Source organism: Primulina eburnea, chromosome 18, assembly GCF_022965805.1.
Source record: "Primulina eburnea isolate SZY01 chromosome 18, ASM2296580v1, whole genome shotgun sequence".
Taxonomy (NCBI): Eukaryota; Viridiplantae; Streptophyta; class Magnoliopsida; order Lamiales; family Gesneriaceae; genus Primulina; species Primulina eburnea.
The window spans coordinates 26,708,251-26,731,649 of NC_133118.1; positions in this window are offsets into that span (position 1 = coordinate 26,708,251).

A 23,399-nucleotide genomic window follows, 5' to 3' on the forward strand; every position below is an offset into this window, starting at 1 on the left:
AGATTGACTGAAACTACTTGAACAAAATGACGTATCAAAACTCAGTTGAGTTATCAAATGTGAGGTAAAGAAGGTAAGATGAAAAGTAAATTGGTACGATTTTGTTTTTGGATGTTCGGAGATTTTAATACTCTTATGTCACGCATTCTTCCTCAAGGAAGGATTGCACTAAATGACTTTGGTAATTACAAGCAAATTGAAATCACTCACTTCAATATGATTTAACAATGTCTAACTGAAACTTATAGTAAACTTCAATCATATTCAAAATGAGTATTAAGACTTCTTACTCTCGGTTACATATTTTCAGAGAAATTACAAGCACGAATTGATCTTTAAATGATCAGATAATAACATATCATTGTATGCTTACTTTTATCAGTTTCCCTCGCATAAAGCTTTTTTTAAGAAGATACAATAAATTAGTTAATTCAGACAGTTGGAGATCTTTAAAAGCTTGTCAAAAAAAATCTATTTATAGACTTCATCTGCAATAATAATCTTTTTAAATCATATATCTATTCCAAATACAGATGTCGTTGTTGCCATGTTATCGTCTTTTTGGGAATTTTCTGGTTGTGCTCATAAATTCTGACATCTCTTGTGAATTAATGACTTTTGATACAGAAAATTTTATCCGATATTTCAGTTGAACTTTGATTTTTAATAACTGAGTATACTGATCATATTCTTCAAAAAAAATTTGATTTGTGCTGACTGGTCGACTGAAATAAAATATCACTTAGGCTCCATCATTTGTCCTTAGATCAGTTTGTTGATCAGTATCCCTCTTATACTATCAGTTTGGTTCGGTAGTAAGTTGGACTCTTAGATAACTTTTGCTTGTGCTTATTCAGTTTTCTTTTTGAAATTCAGTTAAATTAGGTTATATAATTATCCGTTAGATCAACAACCTATTTAAATTACCAAAGATTAAATAGTTCTATTTTTTTTTCCTTTTTGATGTTTGAAAAATTATGTCACTTGAGACAAAATATTGAATTCATTAATCTCAATAGAATATACGACTTGAGTTGTCTTGTTGACGATAAAAGGTATGTACTCTAAGCATTATCTTTTATAGTGACTGGAATGTTTGTCAGTTGGCTTCTTCTACGGATCAGTTGGCTTCTTCGGTTCTTTCTTATGAGTATGACTGGAAGATCTAGTTCTTCCTCTTTTTTTCAACAACAAAAAATGGCCACTTCAATTAGGAAATAACATATGCTATAATAATTATCAAGGATTTCATCGAAAACTTACATCAGCCTAAGGGTCATATTCTTCCCCAATTTGAGTTTTCTTCCAATGCGCGCTTCATTCGTTCCGCTCGCAACAACCCAATTAGTTCTCCGGGTGAAGAACATTAGACAGCCCGTCTTCTGAAACCAACACCTTTGATGTTATTTGACGTACAATAATTTCTATATGTCTATTATGAATCTGCACCCCTTGGGAGCGATAAACCTTTTGAGCCAAGTGGAGCATGAATAAAGTAGTCAGATGCTTCTTCTATTTTTATTCTTTTCCCTCGCACATAAACTACTTTTCAAAAAGAATCTTCTTCCATCTAGAGGTGATACTCGTTTATTCAGTATCGGGCCATCCATAGTGGGGAGAGTGGTCAAGTGGTCAAAAGTGACCGACGTAAATCTGTTGAAGTTTTTCTACGTAGGTTCGAATCCTGCCTCTCCTTTATCTCCGGTTCGGCATTCAGCTTTATGAAGTTATTCCATTCCATGGCGTGAAGCTTAAACTCCCCTTTTGGCAAGATTATACCTCTGATTCTTAATCACTAAGTATATTGATATTCTTCATAGAATGTTTGATTTGGACTGACTCATCCACTAAAATAAACTATAGTTAGGCACCATCAATTTTCCGGAGATCAGTTTGCTTATCAGTATCCCTCTTACAATATCAGTTTGGCTCGAGAGTCAGTTAGACTCTGAAAAAACGTTTTCTTGTGAATATTCAATTTTCTTCTTAAATTCGGTTAAATTAGGCCCTTTAATTATCCGTTGGATCAACAGTCTTATTAAATCACCAAAACTTAAATAGTTCTAACAGGATGCTTGCTGATTTTTCAGAATTTATGGATCTCACTCCTAGTCGGACAATTATTTCACGCCAAAAATATATCTCCAAATAACTGTAATACATGTATTCCACGAGAATTGAACGAAATAACTTGGTTCTTATACCAATTGTAAGATTGATCGTTTGTTGTTTTACCAAATGTTATAATTAGTGGAAGCTGTGCAGTGCAACTCAAATATTTTAAGGCGTACTATAGTTCAAGCGTTACATTCTCCCAATAGAAACATTTACTGTACTCCAACTAAGTGTATAAAATATAGTAAAGTAAAGACTACTAAATAAATAGTATTTATAACTAAACATTTAAGAGAAATATGGGAACTTGAAATGTATTGATTACTTATATTAATATTATAACATTTTTTTATTAAAAAATATAGGTTCCTAACATATAAGGGTGTCAATTTGGGTCGGGTGAGTTGAGTTAGGGATGTAAACAATCCAAACCAAACCAAACAATATCAGGCTTGAGCTTGGTTCGTTTAAGATTGTTTGAGGCTCGAGTTCGAGCTCTATTCGAGCTTCTATTATCAGGCTCGAGCTCGGTTTGTATTGAAGTTACTAAGCTCGAAAAAGCTCGAGCTCGGCTCGTTAAAAGCTCGTTTATCATGTTAATCAAGCCGGGCTTGAGCTTGATTCATTAATAGCTCGTTTATCATGTTTAACAAGTCTGGCTTGAGCTCGGCTCGTTAAAAGCTCGTTTATTATGTTAATCAAGCTGGGCTTGAGTTTGATTCATTCATAGCTCGTTTATCATGTTTAACAAGTCTGGCTTGAGCTCAGCTTGTTTTCGAGCTCGCAAAGCTTAGAATTGAGCTTGAGTTTGAGCTTGTTAAAAGTTAAATCTATCTATGAACTTATTTTAAATCAGATATAAAAATATAAATTCATTCATAAATAACAAAAACGACAAAAATAACAACTAAAAAAAATATAAACTCATTATATTATTGAACATCTCAAAATAATATATCCAGTATCCAGATAACAAATATTTGTTATACCATTGATATCACCATATAAATAACATTGCAATAATTTCACTTCTTTAATACTTCATTCGATGTGTTCCAATATTTTTTAATTAATATAAATTCATTATATTCTATTTAATATAATATTTTAGGATAATAATTGGTAAAGTTACTCAATGTGTATATGACTTGGTGATGTAAATTTTTTGGAGAAAAAAGAATAAGTTGATGTATTTCTGTTAATTTATTATGTTTTAAAGAACATTTTAGTATAATGATATGCAAGTAAGATAAAAAAATATAATTGTGATTATGTGGTGTAAATTCATCTTTTTTTCAACTATATTTTGTATTCAATTCCTTCCATTGAAATTAAACTAATATTTTATTTGTCAACTCAACAAATGAGCCAAATACGTACTAATATTTTTATTTGTCAACTCTTAACAAATGGGCCAAATTCGAGCCGACGAGCCACCTAAACGAGTCGATCTCGAGCTCGAGCTTACGAGCCACCTAAACAAGCCGAGCTCGAGCTCGAGTTTATCAAACATGTTTGCGAGTCTATTATCAAACATGTTTGCGAGCTCATGAACCAAATATCCTTAAGCTGGAGCTTGGTTTGATTAAATTTTCGAGCTTGAAATCGAGCTTGAGTTTGGCTTGATATGATTAACAAACGAACTCAAACGAGCTTTTTATCGAGGCGAGCTTCGAATAGCTCGCAAACGGTATGATTCATTTACATCCTTAAGTTGGGTGGGTTGGATCAGGTTGAGCAATAGTACTATTCAAAAATTGCTCAACCCGAATCCAACCCGAACCCGAGCCAACCTGAAAACTCTCAACCCGAAACCGAACCCGAATCAAAATCAACCCGATCAAGATTTCGAATTTTTTTAATTTTTTTTAAAGAAAATTAAATAAAATTAAAAATAATAATAATAACTTTATTTTAATTTAAACGTATAATAATAAAATCTCTCTTATATATATGATTTAAATTTGAAAGTCTAATTGTAGAAAAAGAAAATATATTTACTAAATCAAATAAACAATTGTTTAAAAAATAAAAAAATATTCAAAATAAATATTAAATTATGAAAAATCATGATATAAATATAAAATAAATATTCTTTCAGACATACAATATATAAAATTAGACAATATTTATTAATTATATTTTATAAAAAAAATTAAAATTTTCGTGTTGACCCAAACCCAACGCAACCCGATTATTTTTTCGGGTCAGCTATCGGGTCCAACCCGATCTGACCCGAGCCCAAAAATCTCAAACCCAAACATGATTTTTTTCGGGTTGAACCTTGTCGGGTTGGTGAGTTTCTGATTTTGACACCCTGCTAATTAACATAACCAAACAATGTAATATTATTTTATTTAAAAAGGAAAATAGATTAACTAAACATAGTACATGACTCTTAACCTGTTTATTTTTTTGAAAACACAAAAAATAAAGACAAGACAAAAAACAACCAAAGAGGAGTAACATATGTTGTGTATTTATTAAATTTGAAATTATTAGTTTAATTTATAATTTTTTATGCAACAAAAATTTATGGGTTTCTCGAGATTCCGGTTGTGAGTATTATTGTTTTTTCGATAATTATGTGAAATCTAATACTTTTATTTCATTCGTAATATTGACAATAATTTAACACCAAGAAGAGGTTTCCCTTCACAAAATCAGCTTGTATCCAACCTATTTTTTATTATTGGGTTAAGCATGTATGAATGAGAGTTGTATTGAGAAAGATGACTTCTTGAGAAGTTCTCATATGTCAAGATGCTGACGTTGTGCCGCTTGATCTGGTTGATTAAGTAAATCATAAAAGAGTGAAGACAAATCTTAGTAGTTAATATTGTTTATGGTGGTGACAAAATCGGTGGTAGAAAAAAGGTAAAACTGATTTCTAAAAGATACGAGACATCACCAATAGATAGAAACGCATCTCTCGCACTAATGGATCTAACAGCTTGACCCATTAGCACCAGGTGCATTCTACGCGACTAATAGTATAAGGAAAATAAAGTTGGACTTTGGCTAACAAATATAATTTTTGGCCTAGTCGTAAGCGTTTGATCTTAACAATTAGTATCAGAGAGAGGTCATGTAATGCCCGAGATTTTACGTCGTGTTAAATTATGATTATAGATTATTAATCGAGACGATTATGAAAGGGCTAACCGAAACACGAAATGAGATCACGTGTGAAAATTGATGTGCGAGAACAGAAGGATTAGCGCACATGCGCGACTATATGCGCGCACATGCGCGGGGGTTCCAGTAGGGTTGGCGCACATGCGCGACCTAAACTCGCGCACATGCGCGAGACAACCCGAGAGGGGGCTATTTTGGAGCAGAAGCCTCGCGCATATGCGTCGAATAGGGCGCGCATATGCGCGGAATGTGGCCGTGCATATGCGCGAGACGTGTGCTACAAAGAGTAAGCCACTCGTCCTTTGCATGTACGTGGTGTGTATATATATATATATATATATATATATATATATATATATATATATATATTCCTCAGAACCTCAGAGGAAAAGAACAAGAGCTTCCGGGGAGAAATCACGTGCAATTTGATTTTACGATCAATCCGTCCGTTAGATTTTAAATCCGACTTCGATACTGTGCTCCTATCGACGCAGGCTACTACGGGACGTAAGTTTTACTACGTTTTGACATGTTTTGGAATTATGATGTTGTTGGAATTGAATACACGTCATATATGTTATTCTGGACATGTTAGGTAGTGTAGAATCGAAGTCAGATAAAGAAACGGACTGAATATGGAATTGTTATGAATTTCAGAATGAAATTGACTAGAATTGATATCAGATTTTTACAGTGGTTGATTGTAAATTATTGGAATTGGTATAGACTGATATAGTATTATCAGTATCGCAAGATTGTACTGTTGTACTGTCAGAATTTGATAAAACAGAGATGTTGTGATTTGATTAGAATATTGATACAGAATATTGGTATTGTCATTGCCAGATTGATCAGTGACAGATTTTGAATCAAGACTTTGATTGTATCAGATCGACAGCAAGAAAGGTATAAATAAATGTTGATTCAGGATTGCACAACTCAAGTTAGGTTTGACTTGAGTTTCCCTAAATCACATACTTTATTTTATTGCATTGATATTTGCAGATTATCAGATTGATATGTTAATCTATTGACTTAGAACAGAGTCAGAGTCCGAGTCTAGGGCAGATCAGCCTAACTAGGGCAGAACCGCCGAGTCTTTCTCAGAACCGATAAGACTCTAGACTTACGGTGTATCGATGAGCTTTAGATGTAGATCGACGTCTATCGTAGACACTCGATACAGCATACCAAAGTCTAAATTAGATTGGGATCCCTAGATGTGAGATAAGATAAGATTAGATCACGAGTCATTAATTCATGTAATCAGATTAGATACATGTTTTAATGTTTGTTTATGCTTTTATATATGTGTTATATGATTGCATTTAATACATTGTTTATACTGGGATATTTATATCTCACCGGAGTTATCCGGTTGTTGTCTTGTTTGTATGTGTGCATGACAACAGGTGGGACAGGTACATGGTCACAGAGGTGAAGACAGATCGAGGTTAGAGTGGTGATTCCGGACTTGGACTAGAGATAGGGTTTAAACACTTGATAGTTAGGTGTTGAACCTGAGATGTAAATTATTGTATGATGTTTGAGATTTATACTTTTATACTGATATGTATAGGAGTTTGATTCCATTACTTTCCGTATTTTAAAAAAACAAATTTTAGACCCTGTTTATTATAATTGGTTTAGTCCCCAATGACGATTAAGAACATGATTAGCGTCCGGGTCCCCATAGGTCATGAGTTCAAATCTCCCAAAAAGCATATTTATATATTTCTCGGGGGATGTGGGGTTAAGCGTGCATGAGTGAGAGTAGAAACAAGATGAGTGACGACCTAAAAAGTTCTCATGATATTGTTGTTAGCAATGTCCCGCTCGATCTCGTTGGCTAGATGAGCCGTAAAAGATTGACACCAGATCTTAATGAGTAATATTGTTCTGTTGGAGAAAGGGCCAACGGTAGGTAAAACGTAAGACTAATATCTAAAATATAGAGACAACACCACAAATAGACATGCACCTCCCCGTAATCTTAGGCCTAACAACATGACTAATTAGCACCTAAGTAGGTACACTTTACGATGTCACAAGTGCAAAGAAATAAATTTGCGCCTTGACTAACAATTATAACTTTTGGCGTAACAGTAAACGCTACATCTGAACACTTATTATAATTTATTATTCAAATTAAATCGGTTAAAAATTCCTATTTGGTTTTAAATACCTTTTCAGTCTAAAATCGCAAGCGAACTAAAATCCAAATCCCAAATAACTTCAAATGGAATAATAAAATATTTCTTTAGTTAGTCCAATGGGACGGCTAAAATATGTATTTCCTTGGCCCCTTTTTATGGTCAGTCACCCAACGCCGTACAAGCTTAGCTGTTGGTTATTTTATCTTTATTAAAAAATTCGTAGCCTTCTTTTCTTGACTCAAAGAAGAAGCATGAATCTTGGAACTTCCAATTATATATTTAATGTATTGGAAGAATCGATATTTCCATTTTTACTCACACCTTTTAAACTTCTGATCAATTGTTAAAATAAAAGTTTTAGTTTCACATTTTTTCAGTTTGAGGTAATTTTAAGTTTCTATTCGTTTTTCATCGAGAGTTACTAATATGTCGGTGTATATGTGGGTTTCATGTTGTTGTCAACTCAACGTCAGATCGAAAAAATTACAAAAGTTTCGATATAACAAAAATAACAAGCTAAAACTAAAATTTAACAATATAGATGACCAAAATCGAAAAAAACAAATATACATGGGCAATCATGGTTATGGATAAAATTTCCTTTGATATCTTCATATATGGTTATGAAGTAAAAAACAAAAGTTTCAAAAATTATATATAAATTTTTAATAAACTTATCCACAAATTATATAAAAATTCTTATTAGATCGTCTTAATGATCAATTTTATAAGATATATCATTGAACTGACCCGAACCATAAAAAATATGATTTTTTATGTCAAAAGTATTAGTTTTCACTTAAAATATAGATCGAATCAATTCGTTTTACGAATATATATTCATAAAATCGTCCCCCATGAAACATACTCTATCAACAAAGTTTCACTTCAGTTGATGAAAGATACTGAAGCCTACAGTTTTGACTTTGAAGCAGCATGCATGAATCTTGGGGTTTACCAACTGGACTAATATATAAGGCAAAAACTTGTGTGAGACGATCTCACGGGTCGTATTTGTGAGACGGATCTCTTATTTGGGTCACCCATGAAAAAGTATTATTTTTTATGCGGAGAGTATTACTTTTTATTGTGAATATGGGTAGGGTTGACCCGTCTCACAGATTATGACCCGTGAGACGGTCTCACATGATAATCACTCAATATATAATTAGTAACCGTCTTTATTTTGAAGGCTGCCCCGAAAAGTGGGGAAAGACAAAAGAGTGGCAGTAAATTTATATTTATTTAAAAATTAACATGTATATAATATATGTATTATATATATTTAATTTGATAAGTGTGTCGATTTTCTTAACTCGGTCTTTTGTTCCTAAAGAAATATTGGAATAATAATGGGGTTTCTTAATTTTTTATATTTCTTACGGTTAAATATTTTAAAATTTTAAGTTTTTTTAATGATATAGTTTTGGTTTCCGCTAAGTTTGGTTTGAAAGATAAAATAAACTAATGATTAGTATGTAAATGATAAAAAAAATGATTGTGATAGAAATGTAATCTATAATGTAAAATTGTATTATGTTTGGTATGATTTGTAAGTATGAGATAATTTTGAATTTTTTCATGAAATGACAAAATTGCCCTTTTGTCAAGTTTCAAGCAACAATTTTTTGACTATTTTTCATTTTTTAATTTCTGTTTGAGAACTGAAGGGTGATACGATTGATTAGGAGAAAATCATTGAGTTACAATAGCTCGATTATTGAAATATTGAATATCGATAAATTAAATCGAGTTTAATTTTCAGACCAAGCGGAAGACACTAAAAATAATTTTTCGTACAAACCGATTAAATATTTTGGTAAAACATTTAAAAAATATGCAAGTTGAATGTAAAAAATCTTTGGTTGAAAATTTTTATCAAACACTTGGTATGCAATATTTTGGTTTTTTAACACATAAAATATTTCAATAATGCATCTTAAAAATAGTATCAAAAAAATAAATGCAATAAATAAATATACACAAATTTGTTTATGGAAGTTTGGATATAAACAACTCCTAGGCCACCATTTCTTCCCCTTAGGAAAGGTTCACTAAAAAACTTTGATTATACAACTACTTGTACAAACTCATTTTCAATTTAGGACTTATCTGTACTCTAAATGAACGCTTGGCACACTCTCGATTGTAAGCCGCAACATCACAATCTGCATAATGTTTAATGTCTCTGCCAAGACAACAAATACAATCTTTAAATGTCTTTATATGAAAACTCACTCAACTAAACTCTGAAGCTCAGCTCTCATATATATATGTGAGTGATGTGTGTCAGAAATTAATCCATTACAATGTGTATCTCTCAAATGTATCCTCACATTTGGGCTTACTCTCATTTTAGCTATTTTGTTTATGTGAGCCATACATACTTTAAATCTCATTTCAAAGCTTGTATTTGATCTTCAAGATGTTTTATTTTTAGGTTTTACGAATTATATGTACGTTAAATACAAGAATAACATATTTAATTCATTAATTTGGCTTAGGTTTAATTAGTCAACTTTATATTCAAGACTGCCGGCACCCTGATAAATTTTTTCCCTTTAATATTTAACTAGCAAACTAGCAAGAAGTTGCAAGAATAATTTAATATCCCTTTTAATTGACTTTAATTATCAATTTTTTTTCTATTTTAATTATTAAAGCTCAATAATTACTCAGTATTTGATGGATCATCTATATATATATATATATTTGCTAGAATAATTTAATATCCCTTTTAATTGACTTTAATTATCAATTTTGTTTTTCTATTTTAATTATTAAAGCTCAATAATTACTCAGTATTTGATGGATCATATATATATATATATATATATATAGTTTTTTATATATAGTTTCTCAGAAACTAAAAAAAATATTTTTTTATTTATTTTTTAAAATATTATTTTCCCAATTAGCTCCTCATTATATATATATATAATGAGGAGCTAATTGGGAAAATAATATATATATAATGAGGAGCTAATTGGGAAAATAATATTATATATATATAGATAGTTATATGTATATGGTTTTTTATATATAGTTTCTCAGAAACTAAAAAAATATATTTTTTATTTTTTTAAACTATTTTTTTCCCAATTAGCTCCTCATTATATACTTGGCCGCCACTCAAATATTAATTTATTTACATTTATATATTCTTATTTAAATATTCTAAAGAGCCGCCACTTCATATCCATATTCAATTCGTTCCCACTTCTTCCCCACACTAGGAGTGAAAAGGAAAATCCCCTGGATATGCTTCGCAACCAGGTGGTCTTTGTATATTGGGATGAGATACATACACCTAACAAATAAGTCATGATTTCGTAAAATAATATAAAACAAAATTTTCTAATAATAAAAACGGAATTCAAAACCCAATCGTGATATATATCACGATTAGATTATATCGAGAGCAAGAGCGTAAATATCTTCTTTAAATTGAATCTGCATCTATATAGTTGAAAAGTTCCAATGACATGATATCTTTTTCAACGATCATTTGTACCAATTCCCAACAGAATAAAAAGGTTGGAAAACATTTATCCACTTTTCTCCGTGCGTTTCTGACCGACGGTTGGATAGTAATGGTCTACATTGAATGCTTAATTAAAAGCTTGTTTCAATCATAACTTTGAGTTAAATAATATTAATTTTCACTTCAAATATAGATCGAATCAACATGTTTCATGTAAATATATTCATAAAATCGTCTTACATATAACATACACCATCAATAATGTTTCTCTTCAGTTGATGAAAGATACCGAAGCCTCCAGTTTTGACTTTGAAGCAGCATGCATGAATCTTGGGGTTTACCAACTGGACTAGACTAATATATAATTAGTACTCGTATTTATTTTGAAGGCTGCCCCAAAAAGTGGGGAAAGGCAAAAGAATGGCAGTAAATTTATATTTATTTAAAAATTAACATTTCTATAATATATGTATTTTACATATTTAATTTGAGAGTAGGTCTCATGTGAGACCGTCTCACGGATCACAATCTGTGAGACGGGTCAATCCTACTCATATTCATAATAAAAAGTAATACTTTTCGCATAAAAAGTAATACTTTTTCATGGATTATCCAAATAAAGATCCGTCTCACAAAATACGACCCGTGAGACCGTCTCACACAAGTTTTTGCCTTAATTTGATACGTGTGTCGATTTTTTTTAACTCAGTCTTTTCTTCCTAAATAAATATTGGAATAATAATGGGTTTTCTTAATTTTTTAAAATTTTAAAAAATTTATTAAGTTTTTCTTAATTTTTTAAAATTTTAAAATATTATTAAGGTTTTCTTCATTTTTTTTATATTTCTTAAGGTTAAATATTTTAAAATTTTAAGTTTTTTTTAATAATATAGTTTTTGTTTCCCTTTACGATACATGTACTGATAGTGATGACTGTGGGAGAAGAGGTTAGCTCTTTGATATTATTGTTGTTGTTATTATTATTATTATTATTATTATTATTATTATTCTCAGTCAAGTTTCAAGCAACAATTTTTTGACTTTTTTGCATTTTTTAATTTCTGATGGAGAATTGGAGGGAAAATATCTAGTTAAAACATAGATGCCTAAAAATTTGGTCAACTTTGCATCAATGTTTTTATTGGGGGTGATTGTCATTTCTTAGCAAGTAATCGACACATATTTGGACTACTGTACTGGACTGACTGATCTATTACTAATATGGACAAGACAAAAACTTATTTGAGACAGTCTCATCGATTGTATTTTGTGAGACGGATATCTTTTTTGGGTTATTCATGAAAAAATAATACTTTTTATGCTAAAAGTATTATTTTTTATTGTGAAAATCGTTAGGGTTGACCCGTCTCACAGATAAAGATTCGTGAGACCGTCTCACAAGACAGTTACTCGATTGACAAATATTTCATCCTACAACTAATGTTATATTCAACATCACTTATTCGACTTTCATAAGTTACAATGAACTTAATTATCGGTATTATTGTTGGGGTATGATAATTCCCTCTTGCTAAGAAAACAATTGATATATGTCGTTTAAGTTGTTGTCTCTTTAAAATATTGGAATTGCAAGAATGATTTAAAAATTCATTTTAATTGACTTTAATTATCAATAAATATATATTTTTGTTTTTACTATGGGTGAGCAAAATCTCGGTTAAACCGAAATAACCGATCGAACCGAGCCAATTTGGTTCGGTTATTTCGGAAATTCAGTTTTGAAAGTTTAAAAAAATCGGTTAATTCGGTTCGGTTTCGGTTTTTGTTAAAAAAAAAATCGGTTAACCGAATTAACCGAATAAGAAATTAATTTTTTTAAAAAAAATAGATTTATTATATAATTTATAATATTTTAAATGTTTTTATATTTAATTTTATTTTTTTTAAAAAAAATCGGTTAATTCGGTCACTGACCGAATTAAGCGATTTTAATTCGGTTAATTTATGATCGGTTATTAAAACTAGTTCGGTCAGTGCGGTTAGCAAAATAAAATTTGGTTCGGTTCGGTTCGGTTATTGGACCGGACCAACCGAATGCACACCCCTAGTTTTTACCATTTGAATTATTAAGAATAAAAGTTTAATAAATACTCCATATGTAATGCCCAAGATTTTATATCATGTTAATATGAGATTATTGATTATTAGTGGACACGATTATAACCCGGACCATTTTGAGATTAATTTGAGAAGACTAAATTGTTGGGCGAAGATGGCGCGCCCGGGCGGAAGTTTTTAACCGCCCGAGCGCGAGTGCCTAGTGCAAGAGGGCCGAAAGTGTCTCGCCCGGGCGGAAGTTTTTGTCCGCCCGAGCGAGACTGAATCGCGCAGAAGGGCCGAGAGTTGCTTGCCCGGGTGGAAATTTATGTCCGCCCGAGCGAGAGACGCGTTTTGAAAAGGAAGAGGCCACGTTTCTTTTTCATGCAATTGGATATATATATAAGCGTTGTTCCTTCAGATTTCTTCAAAGGAAAGAAAAATAAATCGAGAAAGGCTCCTGTGATAGTGTTGAAAATCCTTACGCCTTTATATTTCAATCCGTCCGTTAGATTTTAAATCCGACTTCGGTACCGAGTTCCTATCGACGTAGGCTACAACTGGACGTAAGTTTTACTACGTTTTGACATGTTTTGAAATTATGATGTTGTTAGAATTGAATACACGTCATATATGTTATTCTTGACATGTTAGACAGCGTAGAATCGAAGTCAGATTAAGAAACGGACTGAATATGGAATTGTTATGAATTTCAGAAGGAAATTGACTAGAATTGATATCAGATTTATATGGTGGTTGATTGTAAATGATTGGAATCGATATAGACTGATATAGTATTATCGGTATCGCAAGATTGTGCTGTTGTACCGCCAGAATTTGATAAAACAGATGTGTTGTGATTTGATTAGATTATTGATACAGAATATATTGATATTGTCATTGCCAGATTGAACAGTGACAGACTTTGAATCGAGACTTCGATTGTATCAGAGCGACAACAAGAAAGGTATAAATAAATGTTGATTCGGGATTGCACAACTCGAGTTAGGTTTGACTTGAGTTTCCCTAAATCACATACTTTACTTTATTGCATTGATATTTGCAGATTATCAGACTGATATGTTAATGTATTGACTTAGAACAAAGTCAGAGTCCGAGTCTAGGGCAGACAGCCTAGCTAGGGCAGTACCGCCGAGTCTTTCTCAGAACCGATAAGACTCTAGACTTACGGTGTATCGACGAGCTTCAGATGTAGATCGACATCTGTCTCAGACACACTCGATACAGCATACCAAAGTCTAAATTAGATTGGGATCCCTAGATTTGAGATAAGATAAGATTAGATCACGAGTCATTGATTCATGTAGTCAGATTAGATACATGCTTCGATGTTTGTTTATGCTTTTATATATGTTTTATATGATTGCATTTAATACATTGTTTATACTGGGATATTTATATCTCACCGGAGTTATCCGGCTGTTGTCTTGTTTGTATGTGTGCATGACAACAGGTGGGACAGGTACAGGGTCACAGAGATGAAGACAGACTGAGATTAGAGTGGTGATACCGGACTTGGACTAGAGCTAGGGTTTGAACACTTGATAGTAGTTGTTGAACCTGAGTATGTATGATTGTATATTTTATCAGATTTATACTTTTATACTGAGATGTATAGGAGTTTGATTTCATTACCTTCCGCATTTTAAAAAAAAAAAATTTTAGACCCTGTTCATTATAATTGATTAATTAGTCCCAATCACGATTAACGAAGATGATTAGCGTCCGGGTCCCCACAACAGGTGGTATCAGAGCCAAGTTCCTTTAGATTGAGATAGAAGAGGCTAGTGAGCGGGGTAGATTGAGGTTTTCTTTCATGCTTTTGAATGCTAGCATGTCTTACTGCTTTATTACATGTTACTTCTTTATCTGATTTGATATAGTAATATGTTTTATTGAGATTGGATCAGTATTGATTCTAGATCAGCAGTAAGATGAGCAGAGGAGGATTGCAACAGAATTGTTGTATCTGTTACTAATCTATTTGATTATTAGATATGCCTCCGAGACGAGTACCAGAACAGGGAAGTACATCAAATCCTCCAATGGATGTCACTCCAACTCCAATGGAAACGTTATTGAAACGATTTCAATCATTTCATCCGCCGACCTTGAAAGGCACAGAGAACGCTGTAGAGTGCGAGAGTTGGCTCGATGATATAGAGATGTTGTTCGAATCCTTGGAGTATACGGATGAGAAGAGAGTGAAATTGATTGGACACCAGTTACACGACGTTGCCAAGGACCGGTGGATTACGAGGAAGAGAGCCATGGAGCATAGAGGTACGAATATTACCTGGAATATATTTAGAACTGAATTTTATCAACGATTCTTTCCAGTGTCGTACCGGAAGGATAAGGGGGCGGAGTTTGCCAATCTAAAGCAAGGACCGATGAACATAGAAGAATACGTGTCAAAGTTCTCCTCCTTGCTGAAATTTGCTCCACATGTGGCTGACAGCGAAGAAGCTACTGCTGACCAGTTCATCAATGGCCTGAACCCCGACATTTTCACATTGGTGAACACAGGGCGACCGGATAATTTTACTGATGCCCTGAACAGAGCCAAGGGAGCAGAAGCCGGTCTGATGAGACAGAAAGGGGCTTTATTTGTGCCTCCAGCACCGAGACCACAGCAGACACCTCCCAGGTTTGAGAGCGGCAGCAGTAGTGGAGGAAAGAAGGAATTTTTGAAAGCCAAAGGGAAGCAATTCAAGAAATCTGGCAGTAGTTCTTCCAGCTCTGGTGGTTCCAGACCGAGCCAGAGTTACACTGGAGTTTATTGCAAGACTTGCGGAGGAAGACATGCTACTGAGCAATGCCAGGGAGTGACTGATAGTTGCAATTTCTGTAAACAGCCGGGACACTTTGCTAAAGTGTGTCCACAGAAAGGTTTGCAGAGAGCTCAGGGGGCCGAGTCATCGGGATCAGCAGCACAGACTGAGAGACGATCAGCTGCTGTTCACACGTTCCAGCCAGCGCCAGCTCAGTCACAGCAGAGGCCAGGAGGAAGCCAGACAGTTGGGCAGCCTCCGAGACAGCAGGCTAGAGTCTTCGCTTTGACAGAAGAGCAGGCCCAGGAAGCACCAGATGACGTTGTGGCAGGTAACTGTTCTTTATGTGGTTATCCTGCTTACGTATTAATTGATACCGGTGCTTCACACACATTTATTTCTGAGCGATTTGCATTGAGTCATGCATTGCCTGTAGAGTCTTTAGCTACTGTAGTGTCTGTTTCTTCTCCGTTGGGGATGGGTTTGATATCCGTAAATTCGGTTAACCATTGTGTACTACAGTATGACGGGCATGAAATTGAATTAGATTGCATCGTACTTGGATTGTCCGATTTTGATTGTATTATCGGTATAGACATGCTAACCAAGTACAGAGCAACAGTTGATTGTTTCCACAAGATAGTAAGATTCAGACCAGATATGGCTGACGAATGGAAATTTTACGGTAAGGGTTCTAGATCGAGAATTCCTTTAATATCCGTATTATCTATGACTCGATTGCTACAAAAAAGAGCAGAAGGATTCCTTGTATATTCAGTAGATTTGCTGAAGTCGAGTCCAGCATTGGCAGATCTGCCAGTGGTACGTGAGTTTGCTGACGTTTTCCCAGATGAGATCCCGGGATTACCTCCAGTTAGAGAGATAGACTTCAGCATTGAACTGATGCCAGGTACAGTACCGATTTCTAGAGCTCCGTACAGAATGGCACCAGTTGAACTGAAAGAGTTGAAGGATCAGCTGGAAGATTTACTGGCCAAGGGGTACATCAAACCGAATGTGTCTCCTTGGGGTGCTCCAGTATTGTTTGTAAGGAAGAAAGATGGTTCGATGAGACTCTGCATCGACTATCGGCAACTGAACAAGGCAACGATAAAGAATAAATATCCTTTGCCTCGTATAGATGATTTATTCGATCAGTTGCAGGGTTCTTCAGTATATTCCAAGATCGATTTGAGATCGGGATATCATCAGCTGAGAGTCAGAGATTCTGATATCTCAAAGACAGCATTCAGAACCAGATATGGACACTATGAATTTATTGTCATGCCGTTTGGTCTGACGAATGCTCCAGCTGTGTTTATGGGGTTGATGAACCGTGTGTTCCAGAAATATCTCGATGATTTTGTGATTATTTTCATCGATGATATTTTGATCTATTCAAAAAATATGAGTGAGCATGCTGAGCATCTAAGAACTGTGTTGCGAATTCTAAGGGCTGAGAAGTTATATGCTAAACTGTTGAAATGTGAGTTTTGGCTAAGACATGTAGTATTTCTAGGTCATATTATATCTGGAGATGGTATATCAGTTGATCCCAGTAAAGTGGAAGCCGTGATTTCTTGGCCAAGACCGACATCAGTACCTGAAATTCGCAGTTTTATGGGTTTAGCGGGATACTACTGTCGTTTCATTAAAGATTTCTCGAGTATAGCTAAACCAATTACTCAGCTGACTCAGAAGAATGCTCCATTTGTTTGGTCTGAAGAATGTGAGACCAGTTTTCTGGAGTTGAAGAAGAGGTTGACCAGTGCACCGGTGTTGACTATTCCATCCGGTACTGGTGATTTTGTGGTTTATTGCGACGCTTCTCACAGAGGGTTGGGATGTGTGCTGATGCAACGAGGGCATGTTATTGCTTATGCCTCAAGACAACTTAAACCACATGAGACCCGTTATCCAATTCATGACCTAGAATTGGCAGCCATTGTCTTTGCATTAAAGATATGGCGACACTACCTTTATGGGGAAAGGTTTGAGATATATTCTGATCATAAGAGTTTGAAATATCTGTTTTCACAATCTGAATTGAATATGAGACAACGAAGATGGCTTGATTTGCTTAAAGATTTTGATTGTGAAATCAAATACTATCTAGGAAAGTCTAATGCAGCAGCTGATGCACTAAGTCGGAAGGTATGTTCTTTATCCCTATCTACGATGGGTGTTTCAAATTTGATCAAAGACTGCTGTTTGTCTGGATTAGAATTTGAAACAGATTATAGACCGTTGAGACTTTATACGGTACAAGTAGAACCAGAGCTGATTATGAGAATTAAGGCAGCTCAGAAAGTTGATCAGAATGTACAGAAATCAATATCGATGGTTAGAGCAGGACATCGATCAGAGTATCAGGTACGTGATAACGTTTTATACGTGAATAATCGTCTAGTTGTGCCGAATGTTTCAGATTTGAGACGACGGATATTGTCAGAAGCGCACAACAGTCGATTTAGTATTCATCCTGGCGGCAGAAAGATGTACAATGATTTGAAAAGACAGTTTTGGTGGAAACAAATGAAGACTGATATTGCAGAGTTTGTTTCCAAATGTCTGAATTGCCAGCAGGTAAAGGCAGAAAGGAAGAAACCAGGAGGATTATTACAGAGTTTGTCCATTCCTGAATGGAAATGGGATCACATTTCCATGGACTTTGTGACGCAACTGCCGCGTTCCTCCAAGGGTTGTGATGCGATTTGGGTCGTGATTGACAGATTGACCAAATCAGCATGTTTTATCCCGTACAAGATGACGTACAGATTTGACCAGATGGCAGAGATCTATGTCAGAGAAGTGGTCAGATTGCATGGAGTGCCGAAGTCGATTGTATCAGATCGTGATCCTCGATTTACTTCGCACTTCTGGCAGAGTTTACAGCAGGCTCTCGGTACGAAGTTACATCTGAGTACCGCATATCATCCACAGACCGACGGACAGTCAGAGCGGACTATCCAGACACTGGAAGATATGCTGAGAGCAGTAGTGCTAGATTTCAGGACTAATTGGCAAGATGCATTGCCGCTTTGTGAGTTTTCGTACAACAACAGCTATCAGACGAGCATTGAGATGGCACCATTTGAAGCGTTGTACGGAAAGAAGTGTAGATCCCCTCTATATTGGGATGATATCTCTGAAGTTCCTGCAATTGGACCAGATATGATCAGAGATATGACAGAAAAAGTGAAGCTAATTCGAAAGAAAATGAAGGCAGCACAAGACAGACAGGCCAAATATGCCAATGTTCGACGTAGACCATTGGTATTTGACGTAGGAGACCGAGTATTTTTGAAAATTTCACCTTTCAGAGGAGTTGTCAGATTTGGCAAGAAAGGGAAATTGTCTCCACGATATATTGGGCCTTACGAGATTCTCGAAAAGATAGGAGATCGTGCCTATCGACAAGCCCTACCGCCTTCATTATCTGGGATACATGATGTCTTTCATGTATCGTTACTAAGGAAGTATCTTCCTGATGCTTCACATGCTATTCAACCAGACGAGGCCGAAATAGATGAAACGTTGAGCTATATTGAAAAACCGATTCAGATTATCGATCGTAAAGAAAAACAGCTCAGAACGAAGACTATTCCACTTGTAAAAGTTCAATGGACTCGTCATGGTGTTGAAGAAGCAACTTGGGAGACTGAATCAGATATGAGACAAGAATTCCCAGAGTTGTTTAAATGATATAAATTTCTTATACAGTCTTGTATATATACTCCTTAGTGATACGAATGAAATGCCTGTGATTTCGAGGACGAAATCGTATCTTAGGGGGGGAGAAATGTAATGCCCAAGATTTTATATCATGTTAATATGAGATTATTGATTATTAGTGGACACGATTATAACCCGGACCATTTTGAGATTAATTTGAGAAGACTAAATTGTTGGGCGAAGATGGCGCGCCCGGGCGGAAGTTTTTAACCGCCCGAGCGCGAGTGCCTAGTGCAAGAGGGCCGAAAGTGTCTCGCCCGGGCGGAAGTTTTTGTCCGCCCGAGCGAGACTGAATCGCGCAGAAGGGCCGAGAGTTGCTCGCCCGGGCGGAAATTTATGTCTGCCCGAGCGAGAGACGTGTTTTGAAAAGGAAGAGGCCACGTTTCTTGTTCATGCAATTGGATATATATAAGCGTTGTTCCTTCAGATTTCTTCAAAGGAAAGAAAAATAAATCGAGAAAGGCTCCTGTGATAGTGTTGAAAATCCTTACGCCTTTATATTTCAATCCGTCCGTTAGATTTTAAATCCGACTTCGGTACCGAGTTCCTATCGACGTAGGCTACAATTGGACGTAAGTTTTACTACGTTTTGACATGTTTTGAAATTATGATGTTGTTAGAATTGAATACACGTCATATATGTTATTCTTGACATGTTAGACAGCGTAGAATCGAAGTCAGATTAAGAAACGGACTGAATATGGAATTGTTATGAATTTCAGAAGGAAATTGACTAGAATTGATATCAGATTTATATGGTGGTTGATTGTAAATGATTGGAATCGATATAGACTGATATAGTATTATCGGTATCGCAAGATTGTGCTGTTGTACCGCCAGAATTTGATAAAACAGATGCGTTGTGATTTGATTAGATTATTGATACAGAATATATTGATATTGTCATTGCCAGATTGAACAGTGACAGACTTTGAATCGAGACTTCGATTGTATCAGAGCGACAGCAAGAAAGGTATAAATAAATGTTGATTCGGGATTGCACAACTCGAGTTAGGTTTGACTTGAGTTTCCCTAAATCACATACTTTACTTTATTGCATTGATATTTGCAGATTATCAGACTGATATGTTAATGTATTGACTTAGAACAAAGTCAGAGTCCGAGTCTAGGGCAGACAGCCTAGCTAGGGCAGAACCGCCGAGTCTTTCTCAGAACCGATAAGACTCTAGACTTACGGTGTATCGACGAGCTTCAGATGTAGATCGACATCTGTCTCAGACACACTCGATACAGCATACCAAAGTCTAAATTAGATTGGGATCCCTAGATTTGAGATAAGATAAGATTGATTCATGTAGTCAGATTAGATACATGCTTCGATGTTTGTTTATGCTTTTATATATGTTTTATATGATTGCATTTAATACATTGTTTATACTGGGATATTTATATCTCACCGGAGTTATTCGGCTGTTGTCTTGTTTGTATGTGTGCATGACAACAGGTGGGACAGGTACAGGGTCACAGAGATGAAGACAGACTGAGATTAGAGTGGTGATACCGGACTTGGACTAGAGCTAGGGTTTGAACACTTGATAGTAGTTGTTGAACCTGAGTATGTATGATTGTATATTTTATCAGATTTATACTTTTATACTGAGATGTATAGGAGTTTGATTCCATTACCTTCCGCATTTAAAAAAAAAAAAATTTAGACCCTGTTCATTATAATTGATTAATTAGTCCCAATCACGATTAACGAAGATGATTAGCGTCCGGGTCCCCACACCATATTTGATGGATCATATCAGTGTTTGATAAATTTATTTTAAACAACAACAATACCCAATGTTTATAATTTAGTTTTAGGAGTTTTATAAGCTATAAATTATCATTTCTATAAATTTAAATTAAAAGATATTTGGTCTTTTAAATATTAAATAAGATCTTAAAAATATAAATCAGGGCGACATAATTTTGTAATATGATTATAATTAGTATATAATTTATTTTTAAAATTATAAACTTTTTAAACAGAGGAGTTGGGGCTCGCTTAACTAAAATTTCAATACAATATAAAAATAAAATGCAAATTAGATCTGCTTCACATAGTCATAAATCTGAAAGATCGAACTTTAATTACAAAATAAATAAAAAAGAGAGTACATAAAAAAAGTAAACACTAATTTAATCGCAACGTTCGATTTTTCTAAATATCAAACCTATCAACTATGCACTCTAAAGAAGTTTCATCCTCGAAAAAGCTCTCTTTGTTATTGCAGTAGAAACTGAAAGAATCAATTCCAAACGAATCAACCTATCAATAGCAAAATATATCTTCGGCTTCTTTGTTTCAGCGAGCAAACAACATAGTTTAGGAAGAAAATAAAGATCTTTAAATCATGGGTCGTAAAATATATCAAACTTGTAATGATTCAATTGACTCTTCAAATGTTTAATGTCATCTTTGGAAAAAATCATTGGGATATAATTTTTCGACTAGAGAACAAATAGCACTTTTGGATACCCGAGACCTCGCGTCAAAATCGCTCTCTAACAAAACCATCACAATTCACATATCGCAAAACAATAGCCATCTATGATTTATGAGATTCATCAATTGCTTTGTCAACAAGAACAAAAAATTTGGCATCTCCAACTTCATCACGAATTTTACTTCGATCAAGATCGTCAATAATTTTTAGTATCTCTTGTTGAATTGATGGTGATATATATTTGGCTTTAATAGCTGCTTTATCTAAAATAATATCACCTGCATAATTCTCCTTGAATTTTGATCAATATCATCCTCCAATCAATATGTTGTGATACATTTTTCAAACCTTCCAATTTTTGCATAGAAATACTATGTAATGACTTGAAATCCCTTCATGCCTTTTCGATGGACAAGTTTTGCAATTAACCCCTTTTCCAGTTCTGGAGTTCTTCAATTATAAATTTCTTATGATGTGCATGTCAAAAAAATAACATGGAAACAAAAGGAACTTTCCCTCATTTTAGAGAACTCAAACCAAGGAAATTTTATAAACCAAGAAGATTGAAAACTCCGTCATTTTAGGCACTTTGACATCTTAATGCACCTATATAAAAATTCCTAACCCATCATTTTATTTTACTAATAAACATAATATTTAATGATAAAAAATTAGTTAACAAAGACATAATAAGAGCAATGTGTAAAGTGAAAAAACTCCAAATCCACATTACAAACAATACAATGCATAAAGTTAAAAACCCCAAAAAAAAGTGAAAGAGTGTTCATCGATTTTTAATGAGAAGTGACAGATGCGAGAAGGTTTTTCCAATACAGGTAATGTGGATTTGGTGAAGTTATGTAATATATTTACTTCATCATAGTCTATAACAACGAAGTTGTTCGCATCAATTACTTTACCAAAATATAAAAACTGTGAAGTTATATAAAACATTTACTTCGTCAATCAATGTAAACTATGAAGTTATAAATAAGCTATTACTTCCGCATTTTACGAAAACGATGAAGTAAAAGATGTTTTACTTCGACATCAGTCTAATTCCGGATCGGTTTTTGATCCCTCATTAAATCGGCAAAGACTTCGCTAATTTCTTGGATATGACTTCAGTTATAATGCGAAGTGAAATGATACCCTATTACTTAACGTGCGTCTACTTCAGCAATTATTTACCTATGACTTCATTGAATATGCGAAGTAAATCAAGGAAATTATACTAGTGTCAGTAATTTTTTTTATGGGGAATTTGGTGATAAGTATCTAAGAAAAAAAATAACTTTATGTTCAATCCTCAATACAAAGAAATCTTTTTTTTTCCACTCTCCAACTAACATATTTACTCGTTTTTCTTTTATTTTATTTCTACCAGTATTTAACTCTAATTGATTTCATATCCATCGATTTTATATGGGTTTTAAATCAATAGTAGGATCCATTAATTATT